Source organism: Caretta caretta, chromosome 7 (genome assembly GCF_965140235.1).
Source record: "Caretta caretta isolate rCarCar2 chromosome 7, rCarCar1.hap1, whole genome shotgun sequence".
NCBI lineage: Eukaryota > Metazoa > Chordata > Testudines > Cheloniidae > Caretta > Caretta caretta.
In genome coordinates, this window is record NC_134212.1 from 5,043,007 (window position 1) to 5,059,206 (window position 16,200).

The following is a 16,200-nucleotide window of genomic DNA, read 5'->3' on the forward strand; positions in this document are numbered from 1 at the left end:
GCAATGGCCCTGAATGATTGCCTATAGTTTAATGATAATAAGAAAAACCAGGAGTCACACTGCTGGCAGTAGGGAAGCAAGGGGAGGAACAAAGCATTGCAAGAATACATGGGATCTGCAGGTTCCCTACTAGGTACAGTTTGCTAAGACCTAGCTTGTCAAGAGGGGCTCCCCAAAGGAAACCACTGTCTAAGTCTTGAAGCAACGACACCTGTCTCTTTAAAAACAATGCAAGGATGTTGCAAGATACTGTTTCCAGCCTTTCTGTAATTAGTTCCTTTCCCAAAATCCTACTGCTGATAACGCCCTTTGCTTATCATCAATTCTAGATACATATCTTTGATACTGTATAACTTGTTTTACTTCTCTTATAATATTTCAAATTAAATCTCTTTCCCCCGCTGAAAACAGGGTGCATCTTCTGACCAGATATCTGCTACCTTCCACAAGACTATTTTTGAATAATTTAGACAGTGGCAGACACAGCTTTTCCACCTCATTTACATGAAATTGCTATTTAGCCATCTGGATTTTTGGCTGGGAATAATTATGCACAATGTGGGGGAGTAGAAACCCAAATCAGAGGGGGAAAGGTAAGATTTAATCCAAACAGGCAAATTCACTTTTTTTTTTTTTTAAAGTAGAATTGTTCAAAAACTCAGGTGCGTGGCTGGGTTGCTGCTATTTGAGGATCTGGCACTTATGCTACTCTTAGTTAAAAACAGAAAATATATATACACAGAAGAATAAAAATAATCAAACTGAGCAATTAGAAGACAATGATCAATAGTGGTGAAAAAAAATACTACAGTAAGGAATGTTTGAGATATTTGCAAATTTTACACTGCACATCTTTCCATTTATGAGAGCTGCATATTTCAGGAACGACAGAGAAATAGTGGAAATTTAGAATGATGTCAAAAATACTATGCATGCATCGTGACATTTCCACCATATGGAGCTGGCGTCAGCTGATTCAGTAAAACTATTCTGCCATTGAAGCATTTCTAATAAAACTCAGTCGTACAAATATTTCATAAACCAGGACCTGATTTTGAATAAAGGTGTGCAAGGTATTTGCCTCTTTCCCTGTGCTCTCTTCAGTTGCATTAGACATTAGATTGCCAGCAAACCTGCTCAAATATCATCAGGATAAAGGTATAGAGGGAAGAAAAAAAATGACAGAACATTCTTCCCTCCTGTATTATTATTTTAAACCAAATCATCGCTATCCACAAGATTTCTCCATCTTCTCTGAAAACAACGAGACTGAAAACGAGCTTGCTATGTTATAAACTCAGTAGAAGCTGAGCAGACAAAGTTGTGCACTCAACCCATGAGCAGGGAAACTCTCAGCCCCTCCCAAGCCATGCAGATGAAAAGCTCCAATTGGTGCGCATTCTCTTTATGTGGGTCAAAGGGATAAGGCTTTAAGTATACAGCTCCCCGTAGAATATCCCTCCTGTTCCAATACAGAAGCAAAGGTAAGCCATTATCAGGCAATGGATAGAAGCCGCACGCATGGTTTGATATCATAATTCAGGGCAAGTGCATGCCTAGTAGCTGAATACAGAAAACCTGTGTATTAACCTTTAACCATCCATAGCTTTAGTGGCCTCGTCAGTCTCCCCTAAGAGAGCCCCCTCTATTATTGATGTCAGTAACCTTGGCACATGCTCATGAGAGGACAGCAAAACGCTATCACCACTTCATAATACATTTTGTAGGAGTGCAGAGTCTGTTTCCCTCCCCCTTCTGCCGTAATTCTGGAATGCTTACACCTAAAAGAAATGTCACCAGCATGAGGATCTACCTTCTGATTTCAAGACTCTCCAGTAGGATACATGCTCCGTTTCATCTGTCCACCCAACCCGTACCGGTCATCTGCCAGCAGCTGCTGTGTAATGCAGTGTATTGCCACTTCCATCATCCTTCCCTATCCCACCTTAACTGTAACCCTAACTTATATAAAATCTCTTCATTTCACACCACCACCAAACTCTGCATAGTATAAACTAAGGGCCAACACACTCCACAGAAATCAAAATGCCAGCTGGATGTACAGCACCCCTTATATACCTCATCTGCACAGTAGGTCAGAAACACACTTTTCCTGCACCCCATGAAATTCTTTTCACTTTTGTCATTAATCTTATAAACACCAGGCTCTTTCCCAGCAATTATTGTGTCGACATGCCCATCATGAAGCAGTGGGATGCATGAGTTTCCCCTCTTCATTGCATGGCCAAGGTCCATCGATTGCAGCCATTTTATGAAAAGACTTTGCAGTCCCATGGAAATGATGAAAAATCATGTAGTAAACAGCTCTCTCTCTCTCTCAGCTGGCAACTTATCATTGCAAACTATATCTCGGACCCTTGGCCAAACATTTCTAATATTGGGACAATGGCAAATAACATGTGAAAAATGTCCCAGGGAGTTCTCACCCTGCCAGTAACCACCACTCTACTGCAGAGAACACACTTGAACATGCATGCTGGAGTCTGGTCCATTCTCTGTATGATTTTTTAACAGCTGTAGTGTCGTGGTAAGGGATTCTTTAGTTCACTACATCGGACGTTTGCTTACATCAAAGCCCACATTTAACTCACGCTCCAATCCCTCATTGGGCGACTCACATGCACAAGTAGAAGGAGATTGTTCAATCACTAACACATAATATTTTGAGTATGAAAGTTTAATATTGAAAAAGCTATAAGAGGTGGCTTGCGTGCTCTGTGGATACTAAAACAGCGCATTTGTAATGACATGAAATCTAGTTTGCTGGTTGCTTCCTGAGTTACAGTCGTTTTGGAGAGATGCAAAGGCAGCCCTGCAGGGATATCCTTTAGGAGAAACAATTGCTGAGATTTCCCATTCCTCCCAGCAAATATGCTTACTCTCAGCTTTTATTTTAGCATTGTTTTAGATGCAAGATTGATGGGTTCACCTAATTTTATTTTCCATTTATTCTGCTCTGTCCTCCGCCCAAGCCATGCAACTTTGAACTTGTCTAAATTAAAATGACATAGAATCATAGAATATCAGGGTTGGAAGGGACCTCAGGAGGTCATCTAGTCCAACCCCCTGCTCAAAGCAGGACCAATCCCCAACTAAATCATCCCAGCCAGGGCTTCGTCAAGCCTGACCTTAAAAACTTCTAAGGAAGGAGATTCTACCACCTCCCTAGGTAACGCATTCCAGTGTTTCACCACCCTCCTACTGAAAAAGTTTTTCCTAATATCCAATCTAAACCTCCCCCACTGCAACTTGAGACCATTACTCCTTGTCCTGTCCTCTTCCACCACTGAGAATAGTCTAGAACCATCCTCTTTGGATCCACCTTTCAGGTAGTTGAAAGCAGCTATCAAATCCCCCCTCATTCTCCTCTTCTGCAGACTAAACAATCCCAGTTCCCTCAGCCTCTCCTCATAACTCATGTGTTCCAGACCCCTAATCATTCTTGTTGCCCTTCGCTGGACTCTCTCCAATTTTTCCACATCCTTCTTGTAGTGTGGGGCCCAAAACTGGACACAGTACTCCAGATGAGGCCTCACCAATGTCGAACAGAGGGGAACGATCACGTCCCTCGATCTGCTCGCTATGCCCCTACTTATACATGCCAAAAATGCCATTGGCCTTCTTGGCAACAAGGGCACACTGCTGACTCATATCCAGCTTCTCGTCCACTGTCACCCCCAGGTCCTTTTCTGCAGAACTGCTGCCTAGCCATTCGGTCCCTAGTCTGTAGCTGTGCATTGGGTTCTTCCGTCCTAAGTGCAGGACCCTGCACTTATCCTTATTGAACCTCATCAGATTTCTTTTGGCCCAATCCTCCAATTTGTCTAGGTCCCTCTGTACCCTATCCCTGCCCTCCAGCGTATCTACCACTCCTCCTAGTTTAGTATCATCCGCAAATTTGCTGAGTGAATCCACATAATCCTCCAGATCATTTATGAAGATATTGAACAAAACCGGTCCCAGGACCGACCCCTGGGGCACTCCACTTGACACCGGCTGCCAACTAGACATGGAGCCATTGATCACTACCCGTTGAGCCCGACAATCTAGCCAGCTTTCTACCCACCTTATAGTGCATTCATCCAGCCCATACTTCTTTAACTTGCTGACAAGAATACTGTGGGAGACTGTGTCAAAAGCTTTGCTAAAGTCAAGAAACAATACATCCACTGCTTTCCCTTCATCCACAGAACCAGTAATCTCATCATAGAAGGCGATTAGATTAGTCAGGCATGACCTTCCCTTGGTGAATCCATGCTGACTGTTCCTGATCACTTTCCTCTCATGTAAGTGCTTCAGGATTGATTTTCTGAGGACCTGCTCCATGATTTTTCCGGGGACTGAGGTGAGGTTTGACTGGCCTGTAGTTCCCAGGATCCTCCTCCTTCCCTTTTTTAAAGATTGGCACTACAATCATGTTGTGTATTGCATTCAAAACAGGATGTAGTTTTATAAACTGAACTCTTTCCCCCTTCCAATCTCTGTACATTTCATTCTTTTAGGCTGTCCATATTTCTGTATTATTTGACAGATATTCAATAGTTCTATTTTCTGGAAGAGTGAACACAATATGGACAGTGGGAAATAAGCAACCATCACCCAGAAACCACTTTTACCACTTTGCTGGAGAAACAAAAAGACTTTGTAAAATACTTGATAGAAAATTTTTAAAATACTCTCTATGGGATGGGATGTATCAAAAAAATTATTTCTCTATTTCGTCATAAAAAGAAAGCTGAAAGAGTGATCTGAGGCCAATGCAGATCAACGGAAAACTCCTGTTTCTTAGGTCACGTCTACACTACAAAGTGTCGTTAGCATAGTTATGTTGGTTGGAGGTGGGAAGAAAGTCTCATTTTGCCATTATAGTTTATATCATCTGGGGAGGTGGATTATCTATGCCAACAAAAGATCTCCTTATACCAGCATAAGACTATTGATATTTAAAAAACTCATTCCTTGCTCGTCACTGACAATTCACCCAGTAAAACTACAGTACGTTAGCATAAAATGGGGAGAGGAGGAGCAAAGTGCTGCCGAAGGTTAACAGTCTCACAGAGAATGCAAAACTAAATTAAAAGACCTGAACACACAATTTAATTTTTTAACTGCTGCATCGCATTCCATGTTAAAAGAAAAAAGCTAATACAGGGCAGGAGTATGCACCAGTTATGCATTACGGAATATTCTAGCCTTCCATAGCACTGTTAACACCACTGCATATGGATTCTTTCCTGGTCAATGCTCAATTGCTGAAAAGGAGATGGGTCTGGGTAACATCCCTTCTGTCTCTGAGTGCTTCCCAGCTTGTTTGGCAGGACCATGTATGGGGGAACACAGAATGCTACTACTAATAATTCTGCATCTTTCCATGCTTTCAGGGAGTAAAGGGTAAAAGTCATTTCTTTGTTTGGCCTCCTGCTGGCCATGTTTGGTCAGGGAGAATGCAAAGAGAGGAGTGAAAATTGGCTTTGCTAACATATTGCTAACAGAACACACAGTTCACACCTTGTGGCATTCATTGGCTTTTTCACCCTGCAGCTTGTATTACAGATACAGGGATTTGAACTCTTCCTCACAAGGAAATGAGGCACTGTTTGAAATAATTCACCTCTAAGGCCAAATTCTCTCTCAGCAATGACACCACCGACACCAATGGAAAGCAAGGGAATGCTTGTTCTAAATACAAGATCTGTTCCATTACCTCCTGTTGGTGTCAGTTATTTGCTTGACTCTGCGGATTATTATTAAATTACCGTGGATCTTTCCTAAAGTACATGACACTGTCTTTTTGTGATTCAGGCCCCTAGTGCCCAATGATGAACCATGTCCAGCTTGGGTTTATGGAATGGCAACATCCCAGATGTGTAACTTGGCCTGGTAGTTTGCTTGTGAGGAGGCTATAACAACATACCTAAGGCAAGAGTCCCCACCCCGAGCCTGTGTATCTCTGCTGGGAATAAGGGATCCTTTCCCTAATGGGTGGAACAACCCAGAGTGTTCCCACCACATACGAAAGCCCAGAGAAGGAGAGAAATAATGAACCACATGTGAGAAACATTAGTCACATAGCACAGTGCATGACGGGAAGATGCTCAAATACTATAACGATGGAGGTGGAATAAGAACCTATATTGAATATTATAAAGCTAGATCCTTTGGCCCCTCCAAATCCTGCCTCATCCTTGCACTGTCCGAGGGGGCCGCCTTTGCCCAATGAAGCTCAGCTACATTATGATATGTTTGAAGGTTCTCTTTCTTTTTCTCCCTCCCACTGACTTGGAACGGAGGAGCTCCGTGACTGATCCAGCAACACCCCCAGCAACTTTGTTGTGAAAGGTAAATGACAATTTGGCGCCCAGAATTTTTCACACAGCACCAGCCAAGAAGTCTACCACAGTAACAGTGTGGGACTCCGCTGAATCGCAACCTGCCTGTCTCATGTTTTGAACCTGGAAATTGTTTTTCCTTTTAAAATCTATTTCAGTGTATTTATTGTTGCAAATCTAAGAGCCCATTCTGCACTTCAATTATCCTTTAATAAGCATAAAGAAGCTTAGAGAAAATGTCTCTTTTCTATCCACTCCCTCTAGTTTTTAATTATGACCCTTCTCACTAGTAATTTCGGGGCATATACCTATCATTTCCTATTCTGGGCCTCAATTATAACCTCCTCAAATCTCCTCTTTAACTAGTGAATTTAAAGAACAGTTTTCCCAACCTGGCACACTTAATGCCCCTGAAGAACCTTTATTCTTTCTCCAGCCCTTGTCAGTACTTCCCCACTTCTTCAGCATCCGTCCTGCACAGCAGCGTCAGGTGTGGTCCTATCATCCTTTTACACAGTGCCAGAATTCTCTCTTCTGGGTTCTGGTCTATTTCCACATCTCTACATTCCACTGAACTGATACGTGTGATCAGAGGCATTCCAACACTTCCAAAGCAGTTCTCTCATCTCATAATTCAAGTTTTAAAACTTGTCCTCTCCTCAAGCTCTTTGATCCTCTGCATACGGTAGTTTCAGCAGGCAGATTCCCTATTCTGGACTGGGCACTTGCAAAATTATCATTCTTTCTTTCCCCAAAAGCTATTACCTAGTGTCAGGAATTTATAGCACAGCTTCTCCTTCCTGAAATGGAAGAACCGTGTTCATAAATATCCATCTGAAATGGTGCTTCTGATTTGATTAAAAATAACTCTGGTGAGGAAATAGGGAAATCCTACCAATAGATTGGGAAAAAAGCATTGTAAGTCCCTGACTAGAGAGATTAAGAGAGACTGAAAATGTCAAGGCATTTGAAGTTTACAGTGTATGTCTTCTTTTGTTTTATGTCCCCTTTTCAGCTTGAAAACAGGAGGATGAAGAGCATATATGGGAACATTTAGAAAAAAATAAAATTGAAGAGCCATCTTGATGGTAATTTAAACTTTGAACTGTGGATATTATAGAAAGCCTGTATGGTTAGGAGAGGATCACTCCAGCAATAAATAAATAAATAAATATTTGAAAAAACCAACAACGATTGCCTTGAGAATTAATGTTAAAAAAATCACCCTGAATCTGAATTTTAAAGTCTCTGCTACTATCAGAGGTGCCGTGTAGGTCGGGTTTTACTTTTGAAGTTGAAGATGAAGCACAACAGTTTTCAATTTAATTTGAACGTGATGCTTGAAATGCACCAAGACAGCGGTTACTGGTGAGCTTCCCGCCCCCCCCCCCCAGTGCTAACTTTTACTGGTTAGCTGAGCTGCTCTAGTTATTATACTTCAGAGCCTTTTTAAGTCAATCTCTTCTAAAATTACTGTAGTGGGTACTCAGAACTCCCTCTTTTCATTAGGCTGGTAGAAAACAAGTAATTCAACTCCATGGGTCACATTCTCCTGATAGGCTAGCAATAGGTTACATATAGGGGATGGGTACCATGGTGATAATGGTGGAAAAACCTGAATGGAATAGGGTGGAAAAAGCAAGGTAGATCAGATGTGAACAATTACCACTGAGCACTCATTTTGGCTGGGGAGACCTAGTGAATTTCAGCTGCAATTTAGGAATGAAATCCATCTCCAAACTTGTGCCATGGCATATGGGACACTGAGCATTCAAGCCATTCCCCAGAAAAGCAGAGAGCACGAATCAAGGCTCCCCTTCATATCCACATACTGTCTGGATATTGACCCACATGCCACAGTGGAATACAGAGATGTGGAAATAGACCAATAATCAGAAGAGAGAATTCCAGCACCATGCACAGAGTCTCAGGCTTCACTGGGAGAACAGTGAAGTTTGTCTATGCTGTGGGGATGCATCCACTCTCTCTCTCTCTCTCTCTCTCTCTCTCTGAAGGAGGTAGCCTGGGAAAGACACAGCACAGAAGCACAACAGCTTTCCTCTTTCCAATAAATACCCCTGTTTGATGCTAGAAGCTGGGTGTCTTTGTTACTGTAACATGTGTGCCATTATCATTTTTCCCCTTAGTGTCTCATTTATTTCAGGTGCTCTAATTCAGTTTCTAGAACAAATCCAAAACCCAGAAGACTGAGTCCACAGCAGAACCCGAGCCCAGCTTCCCACTGCACAAAAACCACACATCCCCAGCGGGTAAAGAAAGGAGTTAAAAACCCTCTGATGAAATTAAAGTATCTCAAACAAGTTTAATTGACCATGTCTCAGCCATGACCATCTGCTCAGCAGCATTTGGCTATTCTTCACATGAGTTATTGATCAACCATCACTGGAGAACTCCCTATTATGCTACATCAGATTTATTTTGGCTAATGGACGAGCTAATTTGCTTCAAATATAATTAGGGGAGCAGAGATTACGCTCTGTCCATTATGCTGCAGAACATAATAGATTACCCAGCAGCCAGTGACTGCATGCATGCACACATGCTTTATATGTCATACACAGCAGAAGGAGAGAGCCCTTAAACTACTGAAATGTAGTCCTGCTCTGAAAAGTGTCTATGTACAAATGGTACCTTCTTACCTGACAGCTCTGCTCCAGTTGTCTACTCGGTTATCCCTGCTGAGACAGGCAAGGGATTACTGCCATCTACTCCGCTCTGCTCTCACAAACTAGCCTAGCTAAGATTCTGTGAGCCAAGTCCATCAACAGTACAACTGTTCACCAAGCTCCAGCCACTCACGTGTGCAAACCCGCTGAAAACAAGGGGGATACACAAGTGTCACTAAGGGTAGGTCTACACAGTAGCTGGGAGGCATAAGCCCCAGCTCAGGCAGACAGACAAGCACTAGTTCTGCTCGAACTAGTGTGTGACAAAAGGGGCCTGGCTGCAGCGGTATGAGTGGCATAGCCTCAGGGTCCAAACTGACCTGCTGTACTCTATTACTGGTGGGAGTTATTTCCTTAGCTAAAAGTAAAATGGGAGAGCTCTAATCCACAAAGCTTTATTAAACACATGGAGGCTCTGCTGTTTATATCCCACCACAGGTCCCTCCCTCACAAACCTAGGTCCCTCTTTAAACTTGACCCGCTTTGTCTAGGTCTATTCATGACACGCAAATGCTGTGAAGGCAGGAAAGAACCCAGGCTGGACTCTCAGAGCTAAGCATGCATCAGTGTAACTGCCAGCGGGAACCCCTTTCTCCTTTTTTTTTTTTTTTTTATTAAAGTCTTGGTAAACTGAACATATTTGACGGGAAAGAATTGACACACAAACATGGAAACCACCGTGATAATTTTACACAGTCACTTAGCAGAGAAGAATCACACTTTAAGGGCCACACTGCTATCAGACAGAGAACCCCTTTGCATGCAGGCACCCAAGTGACTGATCAACGCTGGTAATTGATCTACTTCCTCGTGTACATTTTTACATACAAACTTTGGGCCTCCGTTTCCAAAACTGGGCAGCTACCAGTGGAAAAAGCTAACTAGAGTGATAAAATAAAGCCTGTAAACTGGACTCTCCGCTCTCCACCTTTCGGACACCTCTCAGGTGTGCACCAACATTACTTCTAAATAATAAACGCCGAAGAACCCTAATCCCCCATTTTCCCAGATAACTTTACAAAAAAAAGATCATAAAAGGCAATTTCATCCATTCACCCAGGACTTTCCATTTTCAATTTAACCTCCAAACCAGCTTTCAAAGCTACCCCGGTGCTGACAAGCATGCTGAGCCTCAGCCATTGAAAGCAACAAGAGTAATTACAACCCTGAGGAAGGCTTCAGGCTGCCATTCCCGTTTCCATGGAAATAAATATTGAATTACCACAAACAGAGGGTGGTGCTGAAAGGGTTGGAACTAGTGATTATTTTAAAAGCATGTCGGCCAAGGTGTGTGGGATTTTTTTTTTAACACAATAGACTCAGCAATAGTAAGGACTCATGTGACTTTAAGAGACAGAGACAAAGGGAGGGAATCAAGATCGTGGTTGTGAAGATGCTAGCTGGACAGCTGTGCAGACTAAAGTCCTTGGTTTATCCTGTTCTCTGCCTGTGACTCACAGTTGTTTAGTCTCCAGAGTATAGGCGCACCCATGGACAGCCAGCTCCCCTGCCTTCCCCTCCAGCGCCTCCCATCCACTAGTGGCTTTGTGATCAACTCCTCCCGCTCCCTACCAGTGCTTCCACCTGCTGTGATCAGCTGTTTTGCAGTGTGCAGGAGGCACTCGGGCTGGGTGGGAGAAAAGTGGGAATGGGGCGCACTTGGAGAAGGGGGCAGAACTGGGCAGGAAGAGGTGGGGGGGTGGGAAGAGGCGGGGCAGCGGTGGGGGCTTGGGAGAAGGAGGTGGGGCCAGGGATGGAGCGGGGTGTTGAGCATCCTCGGGGCCGAGAGGAAGCTGGCACGTGTGCTCCTGAGGGCTGTACCATTTTGGTCTAATTCTGGTTGTTGGCTTGGTGAGTGGGTGCTGGGTGGTGATTAGTAGCCTGTGACCCCTAAAGAACCCTAATCCTCCATTCCCAGATAACTTTACAAAAAAAATGCAGTCAGTCTGGATCAGGGGTTCTCAAACTGGAGATCGGGATCCCTCAGGGGGTCACAAGGTTATTACATGGGGGGGGTCGCAAGCTGTCAATCTCCACCCCAAACCCTGCTTTGCCTCCATCATTTATAATGGTGTTAAATATAGAAAAAATGTTTTTAATTTATAAGGGGGGGGTCACATGCAGAGACTTTCTATGTGAAAGGGGTCACCCGTACAAAAGTTTGAGAGCCACAGGTCTGGATGATCTGGTGGTCCCTTCCGACCTGAAACTCTCTCCACAGACCTAGTGCATCACAAGTAACAGAAGATCAAGCTTTCCTGTCTTGCCTCCTGAATAGTCCGGATGGAACATATTTAGGGCTTTTCATAGTCATTTCAAAACTTGGCCTCCCTGAGGAAAGTGGGCCAATAGGCCAGTCTCGGTTAGTGCCAAGGATGTGCTGCTTTTTGTGAGTTGGCTACTTTTCCCCTGGGTACTACACTGAGACAGATCTCATTTCAGAGGGGTCACTAAAGAGGCCATTAGCGTTCAAAACGATAGTACCGGCAGAGTTAAAGTTTGTAATGTGTAAACTTAAAAATCATTCCTTTCATGTAAAAAAAAATATGTATTTTCGATATGTTAATTTTAGAGCGTTCTTCAAAAAATGTTAATTCTTTCTTCTTCAATGCAATAAAGCTCTTTGGTACATAGGGTAAGGCCAAAAAGTCACCTGAAAATGCAGGTGAGCAGCGACCAAGGTATGTAAAAAATAACAAATGCCTATTTTGTCTGTTATTACGGAGATGCAGATGGGAAATAAAGATACTCAGAGATGTGCACAAAGATGGATAGATCTGAAGTATCTGAAGCATGTGTAATGACTCCTGCCTGAGACAGTAGCACTTCAGTTGGCTGAAAATCTTCCACCAAAGAGCTTTTTCCAATGGTAAATGTAGTTGCTGAAAAATTGAAATTTTCCACTGGAAAACTCCAATTTTGCTGAAATTTGATTTTCTGTTGGGAAAAATCTAAACTATATGCTTAATTTCAGGTAAGGTAGAGCCACATCAAAACACTTCAGTCTTTCAAACTGAATCAAAATGGGTTATTTTGGGGTGGGGTATCAGTTTCACTTTAATCTGTGTCAGATGCTGCAGTGCCTCACGGGGTTCATGTCCCTATTCTCCTTTACCAGCCGAGCACCCTGACTGGACATCTCCCATGATGCACCACAGTCCCCTCCTTGCTGAACTCCTATGGTGCATCATGGGAGATGTAGTCCAGCCAAGCTGCCTGGCTCATAGAGGAGAAAGGGGGCACAAAACAACCAAACTACAACTCCCCCACATCATAGTTGCTCAGAAGAACGCATATTAATGCTGAGTCAAGCCAAAATAAAATATTTTAATTGGGAGAGAATACTTAAATATTTGTTTTGACATTTCTGAATTGAAATTTTTTTGGACTTTCTGTTCCAGGAATTTTTTATATATGTACTTTAGCTTTTGATACTGATTCGGGATGAAAAGAAATGTCAAAAATACCTGAATTTGCCATGGGATGAAAAGTCCAATTTTAGGCCAGCTCTAGTCAGCAGGACTCGAGCTCAATGCCTTCAGATCTAAAAGGCACAGGCTCCTAGCACTTGAGCTAAAGGAATAATTCCATTCGCTGGTAGCAATAGTAAGCTTTTATCTTGCTATGTGGACTAGCCACTAGATAGGGATGCACCTGATTGTGTTTGTGATATATATACACTGTATACACATACTTACATTCTACAGAGCTATTTTACCTAACACTGAGGTTGACAGGATAGAATGTGAAAGAACACTACCTAGGGCATGTTCTAGTATGTAATATTCAGTGAGTAAGGGATACAGGCTCTACCCTTTGTTTTAAATTTCATGTCTACTGGAATTATAACACTGGTATTTTAGAGAAATGTATATGCCATGCTTGGGGTCTGCAAAGAAAAATATTTGATAAGCTTTTTAATCATACATTTAGAAAATGAGTGCCTGAAACCAATTTCAGCCACAGTCAGTAATGGGTGATAAGAACCATGCCAACGTACTGCTTTTTCTGTAGTAGGAAAAATGAAAGAATTCTGGTGATTACAGGTACCTGGAGTTCAGATTCAGAATAAAAAGATTAATCTAAGAAGTAATTTGCAATAACCTGTCATTTCTCAGTCCGCTTCACATTCATTGGTTTTCTTGGACTTTCAATACATAAATGAGGTAGATAAATATATCCCCATTTTACAGATAGGGAAACCACGGCAAAGGTTAACACCACCTGATGTTCCGAAACGCCAAGGACACAGCTATCATGGAAGACAGTGGGAACTGCGAGTTATCAGTGCCTTTGAAAAAAATCAGACTGCCAGGGCCACATTTTCAAAACAGCTCAGCCTCCAACTGCAGCATCACAATGGGGGTTAAACTCTGTTGAAAATCTGGCCCTAACTAAGTTCTCCAAGGTTACAGAGGAATTTTAAGGTAGAACCAAGAATTCAGCCCAAGTCTCCTGGCTCTGAGTTCTGGGCCTGACACACAAGACCATCCCTTCCTCTCAAAACACTATACAACATCTGTCTTACGCACGCGCGAACGCACACACACACACAGAGACACAGAATTCTTCAGTAGGAGCCCAGATGCTTTATTCTTAGACTGTCACAATTGGAGTAAACCATCTCTGCAGGAAAAGATGTGAATATGCAAAACTATTAGATTCTGTGCACTATTTGAAAATTTCGTGTCAGAAAGTTGTTAGACAAATCCATCATTATTTCACTGTAATGTAATTTCATCTCTTTGTTTCCTCAAAACCTTTCCAACCACATCAATCTTGTTTGTTTTGGTTATATGTGCAGACTCCAAGGCATCGCTTCCATTACATTACGAATACTCCTATAATACTGCTTAGGGATATAGTGTTAAAAATAAAAAGTCTCTTTAGAAATAATCCTTCCTTTACATAAAAATATCCTCCAGAAGTGAATAAAAAATATGCTTCCCATGACATATGTTTTCCATGACATGCTTTCCATGATGAGATAACTGGCTCTGTGGATGAGGGGAAAGTGGTGGACATGCTGTTCCTTGACTTTAGCAAAGCATTTTACACGGTCTCCCACAGTATTCTTGCCAGCAAGTTAAAGAAGTATGGGCTGGATGAATGCACTATAAGGTGGGTAGAAAGTTGGCTAGATTGTCGGGCTCAATGGGTAGTGATCAATGGCTCCATGTCTAGTTGGCAGCCGGTAACAAGTGGAGTGCCCCACGGGTCGGTCCTCGGGCCGTTTTGTTCAATATCTTCATAAATGATCTGGAGGATGGTGTGGATTGCACCCTCAGCAAGTTTGCAGATGACACTCAACTGGGAGGAGAGGTAGATACGCTGGAGAGTAGGGATAGGATACAGAGGGACCTAGACAAATTGGAGGATTGGGCCAAAAGAAATCTGATGAGGTTCAACAAGGACAAGTGCAGAGTCCTGCACTTAGGACGAAAGAATCCCATGCACCGCTACAGACTAGGACCAAGTGGCTAGGCAGCAGTTCTGCAGAAAAGGACCTAGGGGTTACAGTGGACGAGAAGCTGGATATGAGTCAACAGTGTGCCCTTGTTGCCAAGGAGGCCAATGGCATTTTGGAATGTATAAGTAGGGGCACTGCCAGCAGATTGAGAGACGTGATCGTTCCCTTCTAATCGACATTGGTGAGGCCTCATCTGGAGTACTGTGTCCAGTTTTCGGTCCCACACTACAAGAAGGATGTGGAAAAATTGGAAAGAGTCCAGCGGAGGGCAACAAAAATGATTAGGGGACTGGAACACATGACTTATGAGGAGAGGCTGAGGGAACTGGGGATGTTTAGTCTTCAGAAGAGAAGAATGAGGGGGGATTTGATAGCTGCTTTCAACTACCTGAAAGGGGGTTCCAAAGAGGATGGATCTAGACTGTTCTCAGTGGTAGCAGATGACAGAACAAGGAGTAATGGTCTCAAGTTGCAGTGGGGGAGGTTTAGGTTGGATATTAGGAAAAACTTTTTCAGTAGGAGGGTGGTGAAACACTGGAATGCGTTACCTAGGGAGGTGGTGGAATCTCCTTCCTTAGATATTTTTAAGGACAGGCTTGACAAAGCCCTGGCTGGGATGATTTAGTTGGGGACTGGTCCTGCTTTGAGCAGGGGGTTGAACTAGATGACCTCCTGAGGTCCCTTCCTACCCTGATATTCTGTGATTCTATGACATAATTAACAGCAGGTCACAGTAAGGCAGCAGAATAATCCACGGTGAAAACGCACTCTTAGAGGCATACGTCTGCTGGAGTTCCTACCTTGCTCTGAACAAAATCTACACTTGCTAGGTAAAATCCTGACCCAACTGAAGTCAGTGGGAATGTTGACATTGATTTCACTGGGGCCAGGATTCCACTCACCCTATTTGGTCCAGCCTTGTCCCCTGCCTGGGATTTGCCTTTCTTGTTAAACTCGCATCTACATTTCCTCCCAAAGCTTGGCTGTGTCTAAATTTTCTCTGCAGAGGCTTCCTTCCCCCAAGTCCTAGTTCCTTCTGAGTAAAGAGCTATGTCCACTTCCTTTATATCCAGGTGGAGATAAAAAGAGACAGTCAGCATGAATTAATCAGCGTCTCCTCTCAGAGTTCCAACATGGAGTGGATCAACTCTGCCACACTGCCCCCATGTAGCTGAAAGTGCCCATTGGTGTGAACCTGTTTTAGGCCCAAATATTTAGGCCTCATTCACAGGATCCTCCCTCCAAGGGCTCTTGGCACTGTAGCAGGGTAGGAGTGGTGGTAGGAGGAAGTGAGAGTTGGCATTTTGGGGGTATGACTAGTATGTTCATACACAGTGGGACTCCACAAAGGCAACACTGGGTTGGAGAGGTATAACACACTGCATCTGCTACAGCCCCCTTTGTGCCCTGCAGTAATCAACCACAGCCCAGCCGGCACAGATGTGGAGCAAGTGACAGGTTATCTCAGAGCAAGACATTGGCTCCAGCTTTCAGGCTACATTAGAAAGATCAGTTGGGTTCCCTCAACAAGCATGTTGCCAGGGCCCCAGCCAATGTTTGCTTTAGAGAAAAACTAGGCAAGTCTTTTTAAATACCTCTTCACCGCCAACATATTCCTGGGGTGCTGTAACATTAAGCTTTTTATGTCCATGTGACGATCAAAGGAAAAACAACATGCAATATTGATATCTAA

At 43.2% G+C, this 16,200-nt stretch overlaps 1 protein-coding gene and 1 long non-coding RNA gene across 11 annotated transcripts in view; one reads left to right on the forward strand and one right to left on the reverse strand.

Moving 5' to 3' along the window:
- The window catches only part of LOC125640490 (uncharacterized), a 37,283-nt gene extending 29,742 nt beyond the window's left edge, over nt 1-7,541 (forward strand). The window contains exon 3 of the long non-coding RNA XR_007357793.2: nt 7,366-7,541. This is a non-coding gene — a long non-coding RNA (uncharacterized LOC125640490). The remainder of the gene's footprint in view (nt 1-7,365) is intronic.
- CADPS (calcium dependent secretion activator) overlaps nt 1-16,200 on the reverse strand; it is a 389,708-nt gene that overhangs the window by 266,799 nt on the left and 106,709 nt on the right. The window lies entirely within an intron of this gene.